Source organism: Camponotus floridanus, unplaced genomic scaffold, assembly GCF_003227725.1.
Source record: "Camponotus floridanus strain SB8 unplaced genomic scaffold, Cflo_v7.5 scaffold6, whole genome shotgun sequence".
Classification (NCBI taxonomy): domain Eukaryota; kingdom Metazoa; phylum Arthropoda; class Insecta; order Hymenoptera; family Formicidae; genus Camponotus; species Camponotus floridanus.
Window position 1 is genome coordinate 3,699,448 of NW_020229769.1, and position 23,500 is coordinate 3,722,947.

The 23,500-nt window shown below is 38.6% G+C and overlaps 1 protein-coding gene and 1 non-coding gene across 5 annotated transcripts in view; both read left to right on the plus strand.

Moving 5' to 3' along the window:
* Positions 1 to 23,500, plus strand: part of LOC105247786 (protein outspread) — a 175,182-nt gene that overhangs the window by 111,300 nt on the left and 40,382 nt on the right. The window lies entirely within an intron of this gene.
* Positions 8,145 to 8,338, plus strand: LOC112639373. Its single transcript, XR_003123481.1, has one exon. It is a non-coding gene; the product is annotated as a U2 spliceosomal RNA (small nuclear RNA).

A 23,500-nucleotide genomic window follows, 5' to 3' on the forward strand; every position in this document is an offset into this window, starting at 1 on the left:
CTGATATCACGTAGATCAGCGTCGTAATTTTGATGGACTTTCTTCATTTATGCTAATAATTCAGCAGCGCATGGAAATAATTGGAAATAAATTTAGCGGAATTTCGGAGAATTAGCTTTCTATTAATAAATGTAGAAGACTCGAAAGTTTAGTGGTTAATAATCACGCATATATCTTTTAATCTTGAGAGGAGAAAAATTTAAATCATTTAAATTCTCACTTTACGACATCGAGAGAGTTAAAGTTGCTAAACGCGTTGAAATATTGAGGAAATATTGTGAGATTTAAAAGAGCCGAGTCTTCCACAAATCTTTGATGCTGAAGATAGCGCAGACTAAACACGACAAGATGTTTACTGAAAGTTGTATATTTCGGAATATACAACTTTCGTGTTTCGCACAAGATGCAGAAAATAAGATCCGATCTACACATCTAATCAAGGTCATTCATTTTTGCCGTTTTTGTACTCGATTGATCTCCCTCGATCATACGTCTGATGCTGTGATTTACAGCCGCCTATTCATCACCTACGAAGATCTGACAGGAATCTTCCTGAAGATTGTATAGAAGCTTCTAATTTTAATACAGAAGCGTTTTTTCGCCTGGATCCGCAGAAGTCGGAGAATTTAATAGATTCTTATCCCGAAAAACTTAATTTTTTATTTTCTCATTCTTGTTGAATCAATTAATTTTAAGCGAAATATGTTATAAATGAAAGCATCCACCTTATGATTAAACTATTACCTTTTCGTGATTTAACTTTTAAAATAGATTAGATGCTCGTTTTCTTAGAAAGGGTTCTTATGAATTTAGGGCTGAACATAATTTCTTTTGCAAAAAAGTTGATTGAATTACAAGAGCGGAGGAGATAGACGTTAATTGATTTACATTGGTACATAATCGACTGTCTAATGAACCGGCCTAAGGGCTGCAAATGAAGGGTATAGAGGGAACATTTGAAACGAGTTGGAACGGCCGTGACTTCGCGAGGGAACAAGCCTGTCTGTATGTTAATATCGGCTTTAATCAACACTACCGTGAGCTTTAAATTACCGTTCGTCCCAGATTTATTCCGACTCGCGGCGCGATCGTTCGGTTTACCTCGCCCTTCGAGATTCCTCGTAATTTGTGCCAGGAGCTGATCAGTCGCCGTTCGATTAATTGCCACGACTAGGCCGCGCTAAGAATTCCGGGGATTATTAAAACCCCCGCGCGTCCTTTCGCATTATGACTTCTGTCGGTCGTTAAAATCGAACCGCGGCCGATTGACTGTAATTATCGGCTCTCTAATCGAAATTGGCTCTATGCTCAAATTATCGTTCGCGCAGACAACATTATTCAGCAGGTATATTCTTCTCCCTCTCCCTTTAAATACGACGCGAGCTGATCGTATCTATCGACGGGGAACGATGATCGTTAGCATTTACATTATATGATTATCGAATTGGAGGGGGGGGCTTAATGTATTCTCACGATTTCTTCGATTATAACGGCGAGACTCGTTCGTTGAGTTATCGTTATTACCGTGACTCTAAAAATGTTCGCATGTTTAAAAGAACAGTTCGGCTTCCATTTCTTCCTGTTTTTTTTTTTTTTTTTACGCGGACCTTTTATTAAATCATATTCGACGGATTTTTCGCGCGATAAGCGTTCGTAGAATACATCCGTGTTTAATGGATTTAATTGGCGATGCCGAGCATTTACGACTCGCGCGATTATTACGCGAGAGGAGAGACCTGATAACGCGCCGCGGCTTGGTAATTGCGGATATTGAAAATACCTCCGTGGCACTTAATCCTCACACATACGAGCGAAACCGTTATAGTCGGATTAGCAGCCCGGTTACGCCATTTTCTCACATCCTCCATTTATACGAGGTATAAATTCTCTATTCATGCGCATCCTCTCTTTCTCTCTCTCTTTCTGTCTCTTCGTTTACACGACGTCAAGAGTTAAGTGCGCAACGAAGTATGCAGAGTCGGCTGGTGATTATGTAATTACGTAATTACGTAACGGACGAGAAGCCCAGAAGAATTTCTCATCGCGCGTCCGCGATTTTAATTACGTTTTCATAACAAAAATAGTACCCTTAAAAAATATTATCTCTCTTTTTATCAGTATATTATGCACAGAAAAAAAGTAAGTGTCAAATCAAAACTTATATACTTGAACTAACGCGTTCATTGTTTCGTATATGCGCAACAATTTATAATCTTCTTAGAAGAATTTAATAATTTTAAATTTCAATGATATTATAGTTTTATTTTATAATATAATATTGTAATTGTCACCTCAAGAATATATAATTATTTAATTCTACTTTAAGAAAATTATAATCTTTGATTTAAAAATGTTATTTTCTATCTAACATTGTTTCTTTTCCATTCAAGAAAATTAAATCTTAAATCGTAAGAATATATTTTTCTTGATTAAACTATATAAAATGGCTTCATTCAAGTGAGCAATTATTCAATCAATTATATTTTTCTTTAATTAACGCAATATAATCTCATTTCAAGATTTCCATGTTAAAATTAAATATATTTTCAAAACAAGAATGTCCTTTTTTTCTGTGTACGTGATAAAAAGTATACAAGATTTTTTTGTTAATATATATTTATGTTGTTAATATATATTAATGTGCTGTGTGCAATGGTATAATAATTATTACTGCTTCATTATAACAATCAAATTTTAATAACGCATTGATTTGTATCGTGTGCGATATATTGTGCTGTTACATGCGACGTTAGCTCATCGAAGATTAGAATAAAAAACACATCGTGTGCCAATCAGATGAACAATTGGCACCAATGTGACTCTTGTTCTCCTTGTATTCTCCTCTAATTAGATTAGAAGTCGACTGCATGTCGTTGTCACTTTGACGACTAATCTGCACGACTACTGTTAATCATGTTAACAAACAGATCTCTTGATCTTCATATTAGAATATCGCATGATCATGACGCGTGTATTTTTTAATCTTTTCGCTTGTAATTATTCTTTAAATATATAAAAACAAATTGTTCATATTTAGACTTGAAACGCGAAAATTCCTTTTAAATGCGTACACAAGATTAAGAAAATTATTATCCAAAATGAGAATTTTAATTAAATATAATTAAATGTAATGAAATATAATTTCGTATAAAATTCTTTTGACAAAAAAAAGAATTATTCGCATGGAACGATTGTTTCATACGAAGCAATCCGAGATTACGATAGAAGCCAGTAATGTCTATTCTTAGCGTGAGGTTTGAGCTCGCGAGAGGTGCGATATTTCCACACTTCACTTGTGTTACGTCTCTGTGCCGTCTGCGACCTTTTTGATCATAGAGTGTATTCTATAATCTCCACGCATGCGGCCAGCACTATGGTCCAGCGGCTTCGCACGCATTCGCCTCGCTATGTTGTCGGACTTCATTAAGAGGATCGTATAGCACTCCATCCGAAGAAGGTCGAAAAAGAGAGAACGACGAGGCGGCGCTCGCACGTTTCGTACGTGCAAACGCGCGCGAGGGCTAGAAGAGGGAACGGCAGAGGCTGCAGGAAGTTTACCGGGTGTTGTATATCTTGTCATTCAATATTTTAGCACGTCGGAGGTATTACGCGCAATATTATGTTAACCGGAAAGCTGGCTCGCTCTTCGCGAGTTCCTATTACGCGAAATTATTGCTGCACCAAGCGAACAGAATTTATGGCTTTTTTTATTATTAAAATTTATTTAATTTAGAAATCGGCGGTTCTCGCCTGGAATTTCGATGAATATACGTGGATTATTTTATACCTTAACGTATAGAGTCTGGAGTATCGTTTCTTTCTCATTTACCACGTGTCGATGAAGTTTACAGTAAATTTTCGGTGAATAATGGATCGCGCATTGTGTACGTTATACATCTATTGTTCTCGGATTCTGGGTGGTCAGAATTCTTCGGCGAGCTTGAGAAAAATTCTCGCGGACGCGTTACAGGCTTTTTCGTTCGAGCGACGATCGAACGAAACAACAGACCCGAGGTTGAAGTATTTACGGTCTCTTTGAAACAATGCTTACGCGCCGCGTACCATGTTCCTGACGTCGCTCCCTCAACTTTTTCTCGCTACGAGAAGGTGTACGACAGGAAGGGAAAAAAAAGGATGGTTTCCGGTTACCATTTGTGGAAAAATATCAACTTTCAACAAGCTTTACCAGCGATATTCGTCGCATTAGCATTATTATAATCGCACACTGAGAAAAAAATCTGGTTGCATTAATTAGAATTCTGGTAGATTCAACCAGTATGTCTGTTGGAAAATGGACGAACCAGAATTCTTGTAGGAATTACCAGATGAATCGGATTAATTTCTTCCTGTTAAATTTACTGGTTAATAATAATAAACTCACCAGCATCAAGTCGTCTAAAATTTTTTCCATCTAATCTCAAAAGTCTGTTTAATATTCTGAATTCCAACACGATTATTGCATAAATTCAATCCAGATTATTGAATAAATTATTTTAAGTTCAGTTTGTTAGAAATTAAACTGATAAACAGTGACGCAAGAAGAGAATGCAGCTCAAACACACAAAATCAGAGACTTAGCGTCCTTTTTCTGGCACTACTGCTAAGAGAAAAAAAAATACTTTGGATTTAATGTTAATACTAGTTCTTTATATACATTTCATGGCAAATATTGAATAGGAATTAAGTTAAGAAGCAAGGAAAGAAATTAATGTAACAAGAAATTTTATAGGAAATACTAATCAAATCCTTATAGTAAAATCTATTAAATGTTCTAGTTATAAAAAATTGAGTCTTATCATGATAACTAGAAATTCTTGTTTGATTTAACCAAAATGCCTTCAATCATATACGTCTTGTTGGTGCAATCAAACGATTTTTCTCAGTGCAATATATATCTGGCACTTGGAATAGATCCCACGCGAATAGTTAAGAATGTCGTCATCGAGAAAATTATTGACGTATTTTTTCAAATGAATATTCAATGCACTCGTTGCGAAAGTAACGAGGTTTTTCGGTATCGTTCCATTTCTACGCGTAAGGATGTGGAAAATGCCGGCGAAGCGGCAATAAGGTAAGGCCGCTGGCGGATGGAGCGCCTGGGGAAGAACCAGAAGGCCATTACCTGGTGTACCAACCATTCAACCGACCAAGCCCATTACCATTTATCCTGGCAGCCGCGTGCCGGAATCGGAATTCGTACTTTTGCGGGTCGAGCGTATCACGAGCGAATTTATAATAACAAGGATCTCCTTGTTGCGTAGCCCGTAATCGGCATCCTAGATTGCGGAGGATGCCGATCGTTCGTTGACTGGTTTGGAGATGAATCCTCTCCGGTGAAAGCTGACGGACGGATGGAGTCGGAAATGTCTGTCCGTCTTAATTAACCTCGGAGTCGCGAACCGCAAAAGAGAGAGAGTTCGAGAGTTCTAGCCAAACGACGGCGCGCGATTTGATCGGAAATTTCGAAACTAAATGTCACACGATCTTTTCGTGTAAAATTCAGAATAACATTATGCATACATATTTATATAAACTTTCAAAGAGGTGAAATGCAAGAAATCTCTACGCGAGAATTTTATTTGAAATTCATCAATAATATACTTCCCGATCCGTGGACTGCGATAATTAATCATTAGCTTTTTTCAAGCCCGTAACGTTTTATCTCGAGATCGAGAGAAACGGCACGATCGACCGTGACGATCGTCGAGCGTAGCGCTTCCATTTCCAGGACAGGGGCTTCGAATCGCGTCTAATCATTCCGTAAAATTGATAAACGGTACACCGTGATCTATGGTCGCGCGCGATAGCAGGTCACGTCTGGCCGGCAAAGAGCACGATGGCGACCGAGGCGGATCGGCGCTAGATAATTAGCAATGGGATCCGTTGCTGGGCGGCGATTTCTTACCGCGCTTTTTCCTCCTAGCGGAATTATTCGGCTTGCGATGCGGATAATCGCTGCTCTCCCTCCGATCGTTCGATCTTCGAGAGCGGGCAATATTATCGGCAGACACGCCATGAGAAGTAAGAAGGGAAAGGAGAAAGAGAGAGAGAGAGGGAGAAAGGTAGAGAGACTGGGAAGAAAGGATCGGCGAAGAAAGCCGACGAGCGGAATTTATTATGGGGATCGTATGTCCCGCAAGAGCAGCCGTGAAAGTGCACCGCGCCTGCAACCGAGAAAACTGCATCGCGCGGTTCTCTCCTTTACGATTCCACCGCCACTCGACATTCCGGCTCTCTGCTACGCGCATATGATTAGTTAGCGGTAGATCATAGCCGCGTATGAATTATCGGCTAATCGCGCGCCACCACCGGCGAATATCTCTCTTTCTTTCTCGAACGACTTTTACGAGACAAGTCTTGGCGAGTGAAACGGCAATGCGCGAAAGAACGCGGGATTCTCTCTCTCTCTCTCTCTCCCCCTCTGTCACTGTCTCTGTCTCTCTCTTCGTAAGATTCGCGTTCCCGCAATGCAATTACGAAATTACAACCTCGCCGCGAAATGCTTTTGGCCTCTCGAATCGCTCCTGCTCCGCGAAATATTCTATTCGTTTGAAGAGCGAATAACTAATTTGCGGCATTAATTAGTTTGAACTCGAGCGATCGCGACAAAAATGCTTTGATAGAAAGCAGGAAAGAATAAAAAGTCTCTTGGGTTTTTTCAAGCTATGTTGAATATTCGAAAAAAGAAGACCGATACCGTTATATTAAAACGGCGATCTTACGTAATATCCAAGTTCGAACGTCATTCCGCGATTTACTCCGACATCACGAACGACACGCTTCTTGCAACTTCTTTCCTATCCGTCGATACGCCTTTACTTATCCTTGCATAGCTATTGCCGCTCATCAACGACGTTTCCGCGAGTGCATCCGCAAAAAATTCAGGCGCGATAGATCAGGTGGAATTTACTATCGCAATTATCGTTTGATCATTTCGCGTTGGATTGTCAACGTTCAACTGCATATCGAAGGTTTTTTTTCATTTATCTCGAAATATTCTCTATCCTTCAAAAATGGAATTCTAAAATCTTTGGACATTCCTTCAACATATTTTTTTATAACATGAATTTTATGTACGACAAATCAATTTCGAGCCAAAGAATCTTAATGAAGATACAGTTGTAATAAAAACAACATATTTAATTTTAATTAAATTTTGCATACAACTCTCTCAGTGATTCATTATTAAATATTGCACGATATGCCTTTTTGCCTTTATCGTTTGCGTTTATTGCTCAAAAGATAATAGTTACTTGTGCTCTGTCACTAATTATAATATTTTTCTGTTTTAGGTAAGTTTCTACATACTTGGGTATTTTTGCTTGGCTTAATAAACGTTGTGCACTCTCGAGAATGAGGTAAGTGCAGTTGCAAATGCGAGATTCAATTAAAGCGCGCGCGGTTGCAAAAGTACGCGAAATAATTTGTGTCAAGGCTTAGTTTATTTCGGATTATGCATGATGTAAGGTGACCGACTTTTGAAAGAAGAAAAACATTTCAAAAAAAAGTCTGTTATGTTTAACATATATCAAAATTATAGGATACGCAGAAATAAATTGATGAAAAAAGAAATGAGACAAAACTCAAGATATTCAAGATATTTAAGGCGAGACATATCTCAAGTAACGTTAATACCTTTACGAAAGTAAATAATAATACGATAAACAACAGCGGACCATGCACATGTATCAATGCGATGATCTAATCGACGTAATTAGAACACGCGCTGAGACTCGAGCCTAACGGACTCTAGCGAATTTATAAATAGGCTTTGTCAGTGACATTTAAGATTAAGAATGTTTGTCGAATGCGCCACTGTGTGGTTGCTAGGAATCATGAATTATGCATATTTTTGTAAATTACAATCAGGGCCGCACTCATTATGCGACACCTGCCTCAACCGCAGAAGCGATTTTCTAGCGCGCGCGATCGATTCCTGAAACGTCATTAAACGCGGCATTCCTTTCGAGCTCTAGTCACGTGCTCTGACACGAGGAAGCAGGTACACAATAGATAGAGAGGATCGATTCGACTGCTTTCGTTAGTTCCTTGGCCCACCGCTATGCGGCGTTTAAACTAATCCTCAACTCGTATTTAAGTTTATCCAAACAGTGTATATAAGGCGTGCGAAAGGAGCCAGGGGTATCGCTTCTCGGCTCTTTGAGCTAAGATCAAAAGTGTAGTATCTGTTCTTATCAGCTTAATATCTGATACAATCCCCATAGGGGATTCAGAATATTAAACTGCTTTTTGAAACCAGGCAGATTTGTGGAGCTTGCTCCGATTCTGCCACGGGTCGACCCGGCATTGCAGTAAAGCTGGGACCGGCCTAATAAATTATTCTAAAAATAAAAAATTTCTTTTCCAGAAAAATTACGCGAAGAAAAATTATTTTTCTCTAAGGTAACTTGTATTAGGCTATACATGTGTTTCTCGAGAGAAATTATTTTCTAAAATAATTTGTGTCGTATATGTAGTTCTCGAGAAAAATTATTTTCTAAAACCATTTGTATTAGGCTTATATATATGTTTTTCGAGAGAAATTATTTTCTAAAGTAATTTGTGCTAGCTTATATATTTCTCGAGAAAAATTACTTATTTTCTAAAACAGCTTGTGTTAGACTTATATATGTTTTTCGAGAAAAATTACGCGTTTTCTCTAGACCGACTTGGATTAAGCTATACATATGTTTTTCGAGAGAAATTATTTTCTAAAGAAACTTGTGTTAGTTTATATATTTCTCGGGAAAAATTATTTATTCTTTAAAACAACTTGTGTTAGACTTGTATGTTTTTCGAGAATAATTACGCGTTTCCTCTAGACCGACTTTTATTAGGCTACACATGTGTTTTTCGAGAGAAATTATTTTCTAAAATAACTTGTGTTATGTTATATATTTCTCGAGAAAAATTATTTATTCTTTAAAACAATTTGTGTTAAGATTTATATATATGTTTTTCGAAAAAATTATTTATTCTCTAAAACAACTTCTGTTACATATGCATATATCCCAATACAAGTTGTTTCAAGAGAATAAATAATTTCTCTGGAAAAAATATATATTTAAGTCTAACACAAATTGTTTTAGAGAAAAAGTAGAAATAATTAAAGATATAATTTTTATTTTTATAATAATTTATTAAACTAGTTTTAAATTTTACTGCAACGTCAAGTCGATTCATGACAGAGACGAAACAAGTTCCACAAATCCTTTTCAAAAATCAGTTTAATATTCTAAATATATACGTAGGTTTATTATATGTATCTCTGTCGAGTGCAGAAAAGATGCCCATCGTCTTCGATACTTTTCGGCACGTCGCCTTGCGGTCGCCATTGTACATCAATCAGGCATGCTTTTTCTCTGCATCTTTATTTTTGCAATCTCAACGGATCCGAAGTACATGATCGACACGAGCGCAAAAAGCGTCCCTTATATATACCGCAATCTCACTAAAAAAGAGACGTTTTCAACCGCTAAAACACACTTCCGAGCGATAAAACATTTTTATAGTTCAGCCTAGTTATTTTCACTCGCGAAAAATCGCAGAGTATATAAATTGGAAGATCTCAATGCCAAGCGATAAACTAAAAATTTTTTATTATAATTGTTTTATCTTTTTTGATCTCTAAATGTTATAAAATAATGCTAAATGTTTACAACTTGTACATTTCAAACAATTTAATAGCACAGAAATTTAATTTTTCTTTTTATTATTAATCAAGATGTAAATGCATTTTAAAAATATCTTCAATTATTTTCATCATCTATTAATTTTCTTAATATCTAATGATTGTAAAGGTGCATTTGCATGATCATAAATTTGCACTTTTATTTTTCCGATTTGATTTTTGAAAATAATGTTTACTAATATAATTATAATCGAGGTGTAGTAAGGAACATCTGTAAGTATTTAAACTTCATCACGCGCGTTATTATCATTGTAATCTCGACTCGACACGTGAATGCGCGTCGTCGTGATTGTCTCGCGAGCGGAACGAATTCAATATCGAGACCCTGTCCTTAATGATAATCGGTAACTATGAGGAATGATCCCCCGGGTACGACTCCATTACGGAAATTAATCGCTCCGCCGGAGCGAACGGTGCAAATCGTTTCAGTAATCAGTAATCACGGAGATGTGCAGCCGCTGCTCGTCCTCTCTTTACGAGGCCTTCGTTCCCTCTTCCCTCTTTCGTTTCTTCCCCTCGCCCCTCCTTTCCCGGCCCTCCTCCCTCCGGATACGAAGCGATTCTTCGCTCTCCCTTTCGTTCTCCCTTCGAGAGAGAATACGTGTAGATCAGTGCCTCCCAACCTTTTTGCACGCGAGATTTTCTTACGGGTGGTCTCCCTCGCGGAAGCGCATCTTGACACGTGACCCGCCACGTCGGATCATGTGCAAGCGCGATTTTTATCGTTGCTGACTTTTGACTTGTATAAATCTGAAATATGCTCCTCGGATCTGCTTAAATTTGCCCGTAATATTCCGCTGCTGTTGCTAATATAGGACAAGCAGCAACTGCTCCGATCGGAATAAATTTTTTTGAACATTGTTAAATTATTTAATTTAAAGCCGCAATGTTCTCTTCTCGAATTTCAATATTTGCAAATAATTTATTATATATTCAGTAATGAAACCGAAATAAAAACGGGGACAGAAAATTCATTAATGTCGTCGTGCAAAATAATTCGTTGGAGAAACGCTGCTAAATTTGTTCTCTGTTTGATTCGCGTTCTAACATTACAATCGTCGGCGATGCTTTAACGACACTCTAACGATGTTTTAACGCACCGTATTTCCGACCGTTCTCAGGGGAGGGAAATATCTATTACTCACGTTAATAGTCGGCTTCTCTTGAAATATTATGAGCGCGATTATTATGATGTATTCTATTCGCATATCGTTTTATCGGAACGCGGCACGCACGCCTGATGCATACAAGTGGGAATTTTACAGGTGATACGGAAATTAATTGGTTGGTTAATGAGTCGATAGTTCGTTACGAGGGGACATAATCGCGCGGCGCGACATAAAATTAATCGAACGGCGGTAAAAACGCGATCCAGCTGCGATGCACACCGAGACGGTAAATATGAAAAACGGGAGGTCGGGAGGGAAGGGAGAAAACGGGCGGGAAAAACGCGCGGAATGAGATTAACGAAGACCGCGAGAAGAAGGACGGGAAAAACATAACTAAGTTAAATCAAGTCGCAGGTTTAATTTAACGTTATATGACTCGCTATTCATTCCGTCTCCTATCCCGTCCCATCGATCGTCCATATTATGAGTCAAATGCTCGACTATCCTTTTTATAGATGATAAAGTTAAAATTATCCAGCGCTCATACATATATACAAGAATCCTCATAAACGTTATAGAATGCTTCATGACGTTCAACGATCATACGCGAGTATAATTTCTTTAGCTCTGTATCTTTCTTAATATTTTTAGCGAACTGCAATGTCAGGAAGCATACTTAATATTCAATGAAAACGCTAGTTGAGCGTAGATATTAATTAATTAATTATTATTTCTCATATAATCCCACTTAATTTATTCACAGTCAAGGTCGCGTATTCGAGGTTCGCGAACGCTAACGATTATTAGCACGCAAGATGAAATTTCTTGTCGTTTTATATCATACAACTTTTTGTTCCTGCTCTGTTTTTTTTTCATTTTCAAGCGTGATTGACCTCGTCCAGCTCAATGTACACTAATTAGTGCGTTCGCTGCGTCGCGATATTTTACTGTCCGGTACTTAATATCTCGTTTGCTAGTCATTCAGCAACGGCGGTGTATCTGGATCGCTCGTATCATCTTGAAAACATATTTTTGTGCATTGCACTTCCAGCAATTATGATGAAAAATTACATTATAATAACTTTTAATACGAGCTTATTAATCTCCTCTTGTAATATCTTTTCCCTTTTTATATGAGTACTTTCATACACACATACACATCTATGAATTGTGTTTAAAATTATCTTAAATATATTAAAAAAAATTATTTTACATTAATTAATTACAATAAAAAACTATTTAAAATAAAATGTACATTATTAAATATTGAAAACAAGTTTTCTGATACAATTTTGATAAACAAGACTTTAATGTATAATTTTTATTTATTTTTTTAAACAGAGCTGTGTGTTTTTCTCTCTAAATAATATCTATTTTAACAATGTACAAATTTATATCTCATTAAATTTCATTCTTGGTATTTACAAAAGTCGTCGTTTATTATATTTTTCGCGATTTCGTTCGCGCGCATCGATCTTGGCACGCAATCTTTTCTTTATTATTTAATTTACCGCTAATCAAATGTTCTTCAAGCGGAAAATAGAAGGCGCTGCCTGAAAACGAGAACGTTTATCCATCGCGTGGAAGGGCACTCTCTCGCGTGTTCGTGTTAACCCTTTAATTGATCGCCCGAGGCGAGCCCTGTCTGCCTGGCGGCTGCGAAAAGCCTCGATTCATTCTTGTTTTCTTTTACGATGCAAGTAGTAATTTCTGATTAAATAAAATTGTTTTTTTACGTAATACATATCACGTATGTTTGTATTTCAAAAAATATTCTCATATTATTGTCATACAATATTTTCACGATGACTTAAGAATTTAATTAATTTAATTAAGGTAATCGTAAAAATATAATTACCGATACTTGTGAGGTTTTTGCAAAATTCAGTAATATTCGCGATTTTTATCACGAAGCGGTTCTATCGTGCATTTGTCATCTTTAAATGTCGCTTTACGTCTTCGCTTGATGATACATTCCGTCAGTTTTCCTTGCGAAACTCAGCATGATACCGGCTTCAGGTTTTGCACGAGATATTCGTGATTTTCAAGCCAACTTTCTCGCGCGAAAATGGAGATGCGATTTCGCTTAAAGAGAAGTGCGTGAGTAAATTGTTCGTTCGGACAGCTATCGTCGACTGAAAGAGAAGAAAGTTTCCGATTGACTAAGTACGGCTATACGATTGAAGTCGGCCACCGAGATTGCGCGTTCTATGATCGGTGGTGAAGTCGCTTAGCGAGAGGTAAAAGAGTCGACAAGCCGACGAGTCTTCGCGCGAAGTGACAGGGTCCGCTGGACCGGAAAATTCTTCAACAACGAAGAATGTAGAATAGAGAACTTCAACATGCCGTGAACATTCCGCTTAATCTTTCGCGCGAATTGTCTCTCTTGTAATCGCTGACAAGCTGGCAAGATTGAGCAGACACTGCAAAGTCGATCGAGATTATTTGATAAAATTTAAAAATTTTTTATCGTAGAAAATTTAATTCATCTTCCTTTTTTCTCCTTTTATAAAAGCAAAAAGTGAAACAATTTTGTTTCCTAAAAAAATCGAAGAAATAATAATTAAAATATATATCGCATACATTTATAAGATGCTACTTTCTTCTGTTATTTTAACAATAATATTCGCTGATGCAAAGTATGTATCTTCTTTGGATCATCCTTCGCTTTCCTGGCGGCGTGCGTTTTATCGTTCGCGATCATGTCTCACTTATGAAAGCCAAGCCGCAGAATCGGTGCAGTCAATTCTTTAGATACGCATCTCGCGAATCTCACCCGTAGAAGAAGATTCGACCGATTGAAAGGAATTGTTTCTTGACAAATGAGAATAAAATCGCGAACGAAGCGGTCGATTTCTCTCTCTTTCTCTCTTGACGATCTGGAAGGAAGGAAGAGTTCCTTCGCTTCCAGACTCGCGTTCGCGAGAAATCCTTTCCTTCCTTCGGCTTCTTCTGGCCGTCGTTGCTCGCTCTTGCAGCGACAGGATAAGTAAGGGTAACTACGTCTCAATAGCCTCCATCGTGGTAAACCGAGGAGCACGACTCCTAATATGGAATTGCTTCCAACAACCACCACCACCATCATCACTATCAGCAACAGCACCCAAGCGAACGAAGAAGAACGGCAATAGGGGTGAGGATCGGGAGGAGAGGGCAAAGCGAAGGGAGAGATGCTAGAGAGAGAAGGGCAAAGAGTACTGTAAATTATTATTGCCGCTAGTTTTCTTGCTCGGGAAGAGCAAGGTAGTCGCTGGATAGTCTGCCTACTGCCACGTCGTACGCGTTACTGCGCTACTTATTCTCGTATCTACCTACCCGCGGCAAGAGTCTTCCTCTTTCTCGTCCTCTCCATCTTTTTCTCTTCGTATTCTCTCTTCTCGCCGTCCTCGACAAAGTTCCGCAGCAAACCTCGTTGCTGTTCGCGACCGGCGATCGCTCTTCTTTCTGCCTACGATTGTTCCGGTTTGTCGGAGAAGTTGTTGAGAAGTACGTTCGATAAGAAACGAGAGTCTCTTGGATGGTCATTGCGCTCGCGGGACCAAGTCTTTTTTATTCAATTTCGCAACTCACTCTCTTGCACGGCTGTCTTCACCTGTCAATAGTTATGGAAGTTTATTAGGACTAACATCGCTACACGAATTGATTTATTCGTCATCTCGATCAAATCGAAAACTGACTCGCTTGCTTTTATTCTTTCGTTGGACAGACGTCGAACAAGTGTTTTTCAAATGTCCGTTTAGCAAAATATTAAATATTTAAATATTAAATATTAAATATTTAAATATTTAATATTTAATATTTTCAAAGAAAGAACATTAGACATTACTTTGTCAATTTTAATTTAATGACACATGTGTGAAAAACAATAACATGCATGTAAAATAATACTATAAAGCTAAGTATTTTATTTTTACGTCATATTTGCATTTATTAAAGAAAGCGCATTTATTAAAGAATGGCTTTTTTCTATTTGAAGAGAACTGCTTTTATATACTCTTTGTCTTTTGTAGAACTATGTCACGATTTCAATACTTACACAATAACGTAACAATGTCAAGAACATTCTTACGATAGGACAAGTCCGCGACCTGTCTTCGTATTTGCTCTCGAGGCAAATATTTTACCGCTCCCTCTCGCGATTCGTCAAACCATTGTTCTCGGTGTTTGCGAGGAGAAAGTTTGGTGCGCGAGATGACGAGGAATCTCTTACATTCGGTACTGTAGTCATTAATCTTCAGCCAAAGGAACGTTCTTGCCGACTTGTCGTCTAATCGAAACTTCACAGTGTCTGACGTTGCCGTCAATACACGAAAGATAGCAGAATTTATCGGCCAATCATCGAAAGTTGCTAGGCGTCGCTGTAGCTATCGAAAAGCGGAGATCATGACAGAGTAAAAGGCACGATTACAACACCTCCACGACGATCGTTATCTTTAAGTGGCGAGGGAGCCCATTCATGAGAGTGTGGATTTGCCGTAAACCGACGTGAAACCCAAGTTTCATTCTCCAGTGAATGACAACATAGAGAGAATGCCCATTATAGAAAAGAAAATTCATTCAATATACGAGAGAGGAGATGAAAAATGTTACCTGGATACACAGAAAAAAGGACATTCTTGTTTTGAAAATATATTTAGTTTTAACATGGAAATCTTGAAATGAGATTATATTGCGTTAATTAAAGTAAAATATAATTGCTTGAATAATTACTTACTTGAATGAAGCCATTTTATATAGTTCAATCAAGAAAAATATATTCTTACGATTTAAGATTTAATTTTTTTGAATGGAAAAGAAATAATGTTTATAAAAAGATTATAACTTTCTTAGAGTAGAATTAAATAATTATATATTCTTGAGGTGACAATTACAATATTAAAATAAGACTATAATATTGTTAAAATTTAAAATTCTTCTATAAAAAGATTAGAAATTGTTGCGTATATACGAAACAATGAACGCGTTTAATTTAAGTATATAAGCTTTGATTTGACACTTGTTTCTTTTCTGTGTATACAGGGTGTCCCATTTTAATGCCCCACCCCAAATAACTTTCTTATTTTTAATTTTAGAAAAAGATGTTTCAGACAAAAGTTGTATGGTTTCGAGGGGGACATAAGATGGTACCATTAATTTGATCTTGAAGAGTCACATGAAGGTTACGTGAAGATCATTTTCAATTTCTTAAATGGAACACCCTATATATTTTTGCATATTCTTGTAGCTTATCTCGAGAGCTTTCCAAAACACTATAAATAAACATTTTTTCATCAAGTACGTTTCGAGTAATGAGGCTTGAAATCATTTCTTAATTTTATATAAACCATAAAATATCTTGTAAAATATTCATTTTTTGATTATCTTACCTTAATACTTTTATGTACAAAATAATGAGAGAAATCCATTGGTGCAAAGAAAACATACAGTTGTTTTTAAGAAAAAATATGGAATTGTTAATTGCAAATTACATATTTTTTTCTTAAAAACAACTGTATGTTTTCTTTGCACCAATGGATTTCTCTCATTATTTTGTACATAAAAGTATTAAGGTAAGATAATCAAAAAATGAATATTTTACAAGATATTTTATGGTTTATATAAAATTAAGAAATGATTTTAAGCCTCATTACTCGAAACGTACTTGATGAAAAAATGTTTATTTATAGTGTTTTGGAAAGCTCTCGAGATAAGCTACAAGAATATGCAAAAATATATAGGGTGTTCCATTTAAGAAATTGAAAATGATCTTCACGTAACCTTCATGTGACTCTTCAAGATCAAATTAATGGTACCATCTTATGTCCCCCTCGAAACCATACAACTTTTGTCTGAAACATCTTTTTCTAAAATTAAAAATAAGAAAGTTATTTGGGGTGGGGCATTAAAATGGGACACCCTGTATAGGAACATTCTTCGCGTTCTTTTCTATTTAATTTTAGGTGAATCAATCTGAAATTCTAATTCAAAAGATTAAGAAATTATTTTTGACAATTTTAGAAAAATATAAATTTTTTGTCTGAGTGGAAAATATAATTTTTTACTCAAACCTATAATTATATATTGCTACGAAACTGACCGGTTTGCAGTTTCACTTGTATCTCGCAGGAATTTCAGTGCATACGACACCCACTTACAACCAGAGGCGTTTTCGCGAACCGCGGCATGCGAGATAAGATTAGTCATGCGGTCTAGAAATAATACCTGGAACGATAATTACTTTAATTGATGATAGATTCGTGTTGCTTTGGTTGGTCTACGAGCTGGTGTGGCAGTTGTAGCATTTTTTCGCCTCTATAGCGCACTCGCGGCGACAAAAATAAAATTGCGGAATTCCGCGTGTTACGGTAGCGATTATGAAGAATGTCGTTCACTTCAGGTATCTCATGCGAGATATCAAAGCGGTGATTGTTTGCACCTGCACCGCGGAGAAAGGTGATTGCGACTGGTATCTATTAATGATACGACAAGTCGTATACTTAGCCAAAATTACCTTACGAGATTTTTTTACGCATTTTGATTTCTCTCCTGCAACGTTATTGTAAGGACGCGCATTTGCTTGGAATAATTATTTTTAAGTATACCCTTTTCATCCTTCTATCCGCTCGACATACTTTGATTATTAATGTGAATTTCAGAGAACTAAAGTGTGCGTAACATGCATGTAGGCGTATAAGTTCGCGAACATTATTAATTTCGATGGTCATATTTAGCTAATCTTCATTACGACGCTTACGTAACTCCAACTACCTTTTATTGTGCCTTACCATTGGTATCTGCTCTCACTGATATGTGCCTTACGCCCACTTATCTGCTCATTTTGCCGTTATCGCCTTTCACCTTCTCTCCTTTACGCAGTCGTCGCCGCACGCTTCATCAATCCCCGCTCGTTTTCGCGCCGCAGCGCGAATCGGTTAAATAGCAGTCCATTTATATTTCATTCGCTTTTTTTATATTCTCGTATCGCTGACAGCCGTTTCAGGCGATATCGTAATCATGAAGATGTTATTCAAGTCACTTAACGTTTTGCTAGGCGTACTTCATGCCTGTTTGTAATTTCACCTTCGAGATTGGTCGGAGAATGAGAAATAATATCTTATTAAAATTATATAACTGAAAAAAAAAATAATTATTATACGTGCAAAAAAAAGACAGAAGTTGTATTCCGCGTAACGTGTCACGTTTCATAACATTTCAAGTAAATGATTTGCCTGCTTAATTGAATTAAATCACACGCAGTTATACGTCTAATCGTATAGATATAAAGTATCCATTAGTCTAGCTAATCAGAATATTATTTAAACAAAGATATGTACACATTTCGACATAAGCGATCTCGTAAGAAGGGAACTTAGGATAATTGCAGAGATTTCCTTTCATAATTATATAATTACGAAAAAGTATAAATGATTATAACTCTAGAGTCAATTTTTTAATTTATGGTTTAATTGGTTTTTGACAAAACCAATCATCTTATCTCGTGTATCGCTCAGATTTACTAGATATTCAAAGACCCTAACAAGGATCACTCACAGAATAAGTGTCAGTCGACTCGTAAATTCGCCGAGCGACGCGAATCGTGTAATTGACAATCGGTCAGTAAATAGCGTCTTTTTGTACCGAGAGGAATTGCCTCGTCGACGTTCGAGGACGATTTATCCGAACCCCGGCGACGAGAGCACCTGCAGCAAGGACTTTCCTCTCTCCATCGCTAGATCGTGACACGCGGGGAGTCCTCCGTTTTCACCATTACGCAATCAAAGATGATCGTTACCGACCTCCTCGAGGTAGCTCCGACTAAAGCGGCGTCTTCTCTTCCTGGCCGACCCGGCCGATCAGCATCGGAGCAAATGTCGTGCGAATCGCGCCGCGCGTGTTTTCATCCTCCTCTTACGTAGCCCGCCGCGTTGCGTCACCTCACGCTCGTAATCGTCGGCTGGGAAATCAGATCGGAAATATTGAATCGGTCGTTATTAGCGCTAATGACCGCCGCGATCATTATACAATCGCGTTTCCCGGGAAACGACGGTGCGCGTGGGGACGATTAAAAAAATCTCACTTTGTCCCGCGCATTTTATTCGCATTATCGTTCAGTTTAGCAACGGCACAACCGGTTTGTATAACGCAAGCGGGAGGGAATTAAAAATTTTCTTCAAACAACTCGACACATTTCCTCGGACAGTCCGCCGTCGTGATGAGATTAAACTCAGATTGCAGCGCCTGGAGGTAATATTCGTTGATTAACCCGGCCACAATGAAGCGTCTCGTTGCGAAACTCCGATATTAGCTCGCGATAAAAATTACGGCCTAATACGTGCGCGCACTTTCTAATAGCGGGGCCTTTGTAAACCGGCACGTTGGGCCGATCGCGCGAGTGACAAGTGAGGATAGGGTTAAATGTGAACGGCATTATATCCCCCTCGGCCTTGGTGTATCCGCGATTAGGAAGAGCGCGAGCCGCGTAAGGTGAAGATCGCTTGTCATTAAGATTGATGATGTTTCGCGCGTAATTTGAGAGATTAAAAAAAAAACAGTTACGTTCGCTCGCGCGCGACGTAACTGTTCGTAACGTCTAAATGTTCTCTCGCGCGTAGCAATTACAGAAAACTCGTTACCGTAAATTGCGTGAAAATTGAAATTAATGAATTTTTATTCGAAACGAGGTGAGCGCGTTTTTGCAAAATTATTTGCATAACGGTGTCGTCAATTTTCATCGTCTTTGGCATAAGTAAAGGATCCTTATCTATCGAGAACGCCTTTCGTCCTTATATCCTAACGCATTTTCCAATTGACGCGGCGTGAAATTCAATCCGGGCGTGAAATTATCGAAAGGTGAAATCTCGAATCGCTCCGCTTTTATCATTATTCTCTCTCAATGCCCGACCTTTCGAGCGGAATCTCCATCGCGTTGGACAAATGTGGCGTTTTTTTTTATCGCCCTCGGAAATCGCTCGGGGTGTGTCTGCGAGATCTCGCGAGTGCTTTTGATTCGCGTCGCGTTATTGTACATAAATCGTGAGGGGAATAACTTGGCGAGAGAGAAGCACGGCCGAGTCGACGACCGCGTCTGGTTTTGCGCGATGCTTTTCTCGAGCGTGCGAGAATGGGAATGCGAAGAGCACGAGAGCTTCTCCTCTCCGGGCGAGAGGAAAGAAAGCGAGAAAGAAAGGTACATAGAGGTGGCGCGGGAAAGAAAAAAAAAATGCGAGAAGGAAGAAGAGGAGCCCCGGAGCGGAGAGGGAAGGCGTGACAACGGCTGCACTTAGCATAACAATATTTACTACTAGAAGAAACTTAAGAGAGACTTGAATATTCTATGCAGTGGCCTCGCCCAGGCCTTGCACAACCGCTCTCTCGCTCACGCTCGGCTCCTCGGCTGTATAATTATGCACGGGGATGGGACAGCACGTGAGTGTCCTGCGTGTACGTATCTGCGTGCTGCGCAGACTTCAGCTCGTCGGAAAGAATGCGCTGGATTGAAGCTAATACATGTTCTCGAGACAACGTGATTTTCACCTTCAACTTGCGCCATAATACCCAAGAGCCGTTGATCTCCCAGCGCCAGCGTCAACTCTGGATTTAAGTAATTACACGAGCACACGTCACATTTCCCGACTGCCGGTGAATCAGGCGTCCCTTTATGCGAATTTTTGCACGGGATCTCGACGTGACGTTTCAAATGAATTATTATTGAATTATTCGAAAAATTCTTCAATTGTTTATCAAAGTTGGACTGTTTGTTTGACAAGCGAGTGCTTTTATCTAAGGGCACCGGAAAAAAATAAGCGTCAAATCAAAACTTATATACTTAAACTAACGCGTTCATTGTTTCTTATATATACGCAACAATTTATAATCTTCTTAGAAGAATAATAATTAAATAGTAATAATAATAATAATTGAATAATTTTAAATTTCAACAATATTATAGTCTTATTTTAATATTGTAATTATCACCTCATGAATATATAATTATTTAATTCTATTTTAAGAAAATTATAATCTTTGATTTAAAAATGTGATTTTCTATCTAACATTGTTTCTTTTCCATTCAAGAAAATTAAATCTTAAATCGTAAGAAAGATTTTCTTGATTGAACTGTACAAAATGGCTTCATTCAAGTAAGCAATTATTCAAGGAAGTATATTTTTCTTTAATTAACGCAATATAATCTCATTTCAAGATTTCCATGTTAAAACTAAATATATTTTCAAAACAAGAATGTCCTTTTTTTCTGCGGGTGTTTTTAGAAAACGTAATTAAGAAAAAAAATTAAAATGCAATATTTTATAAAACAAAATATGTTCTTCTCTATCTTTTTTTGTAGAAAATTGAGCAGTTTCATCGCGCTAAAATGCAATTCAAAAAAGGGAGCAGTGAAACTAGAAAATTATCCTAGAAACGTCTGTAAACTATCGCGACGATAGAACAAGAGATACGCGGCTTCGACAAAGCGGCAAAATTTCGCATCTCGAGCCGCATCCCGCGAATACGGGACAATTGAGTGAAAGGCGAATTGTGGTCGCGGTATCATCAGCGTGTTTGCGCTTGTCGTGCGCGATATCGCGCTAAGAACATCGTCGACGAGGCAACGGAGAGAATAGGAAATTGAAAAGCGTTATCTAGGAAAGCGGCGACGATCGAGTTATAGTCGGAATGAGAAGAGAGAGGAGAGGACATTTGCACGTTTAGTCGCACGGCAGTTCGCGCTCGGTACTTATCTAGATATTTGGTGAGTGAAAGTTTCGCGGCTACGATCCCGAGGCGACCGCTACTGCGTCGTAATCACCATTGAAAAAGTTGTACTCGTGCAAAAACACGCCGCAAACGTAAAAAAGCGTTTTGTGTGCGTGCTCGAGTGAGCAAACTTTTTCTCTCTTTTTTTTTGGGGGATTTTATAATAATTATTTTTGAATTTATATATCTCGTCCCGAGCATCTCTTTTAGAGATCTTCGAATTATCGTAATTAAAAAAAAAAATCTCAACTTATCTCTGATAATAATAAACTGACGTGAAATAACATGCGAATAATGACAACATGATTGACGATTTCTCGAAACTTTCCTCGCGGAGGTCTCAATCCCGAGTTGGACAAACATACACTTTCATTAAGCGAAAGTAGCGAAGGGGTTAAGTATCGACTTGCCGTGCACCATCATACAACCGGTGATTGACCTCTCTATTCTCTCCAGACGAGCGGAATACGCGGTTAAAGGATGATCGTCGTTACGTCATGTTACATGTTATGCGGTTTGCCTTAACGCGTTTCTCTGGCATTTATTTTATTCGCGTTTAAAACGCGCAATTGCGATCCGCTAATCGCGGTATCTGTCCAAGCAAACGCTGGGATTTATAGCGGAAAGCAGCTGAGAGAGCGAATAGACTAATCTTCGCGGTCGTAACGTTCACACCACTTCTCCCTCTTTTTCGCTCTTGTCGAGTTCATTGACGGGAATTGAAATGAATTTCAGAGCGATAAAGCGACAGACCGTTAATTATCAAGGCGTATAATCGTAATTTACATCGTCAACATCGTAAATCGACCCGCGCACTTTACTTTCCTCTTAGAAACTTCACTTTCGATCCATCACGCTGTTGGCGTTTCGATCACACCCAGACTATCTCAGGAATTTTTCAATAATTCCCTCAATTTTGATGAATGATTATTATTGCGTGCTTTTACCTGTATAATTTAGCGCGAGGCAATCCTCGCATCTATTACAGATTTGTAAAACGTGGGAGAGATTAGATTATTAGTACGATCATTAGCAATAAATAAGGCAAATAATCGGAGCTGATCATAAGCGGAACGTTTCGATAGCGAGACTTTATGTATGAGATTGCACGGCCGTGTAATAAACTCGTTTACATATCGCACGTGAAATATCGCATTTTCGCAAGTGACGTCTAACGTATACTGTTTATTATCAGTGTCGTCGATATACATACTACCATTTGTTATCTATCATCATTTATTATCATTACAAAGAAACGACAACTTCCACCATTTATATTCCTAGCGTTCGAGTTGCATAAGCAACAAGGAGCAGACATTATCAATCGTTATCACGCGGAGGTATTTGCATATCGAGTTTACATTTCGATTACCGAGATATTCGCCCGTGGCTATCGTCCGACGCTATCGCGCGATCGCGTCAGCGAACGTGCGTCCGGGAGCGTTAATTATACCTTGTACGGGGGGGGGGGGGGGATCGCGACGGCAGGTTCTTGCCGAAACCCGGAAAATCGGGTCGCCGGGTCTAACGCTCGGCTTCCGGCCCGATCAAGCGTACAATCAGGCTCGCGACGACGCGAATTCCAGCGGGACTCGATTGCTAGCCGCGGGCCACGAGTCGCTTTCTCTCGCCGCCGCCGTCTCGTTTGCCGGCTCTCGTCTTATCTAACGCGCGACGCTTTACGATCCTTCATTATCGGAGCACAAATTTTAATCCGCAAATAACGTTTGGCGTTTATAGTACCGGTACGCACGCACACGAGCCGAGACGATCGTCTCCTCGTGAACGCGAACACAATGCACGCCGTCCCACGCTGGCGTGCGCGCTCTTTAAACATGTGTCCGCAGAAACGATCGTGTATAACGTGTCTAAGGAATCTAATTTATTGGCACGACGCTCGCGCTCTTACCCGGTGTGCGAGAGAGAGAGAGAGAGACGGAGCGGGAGAGAGGAACGAAAGCGATGG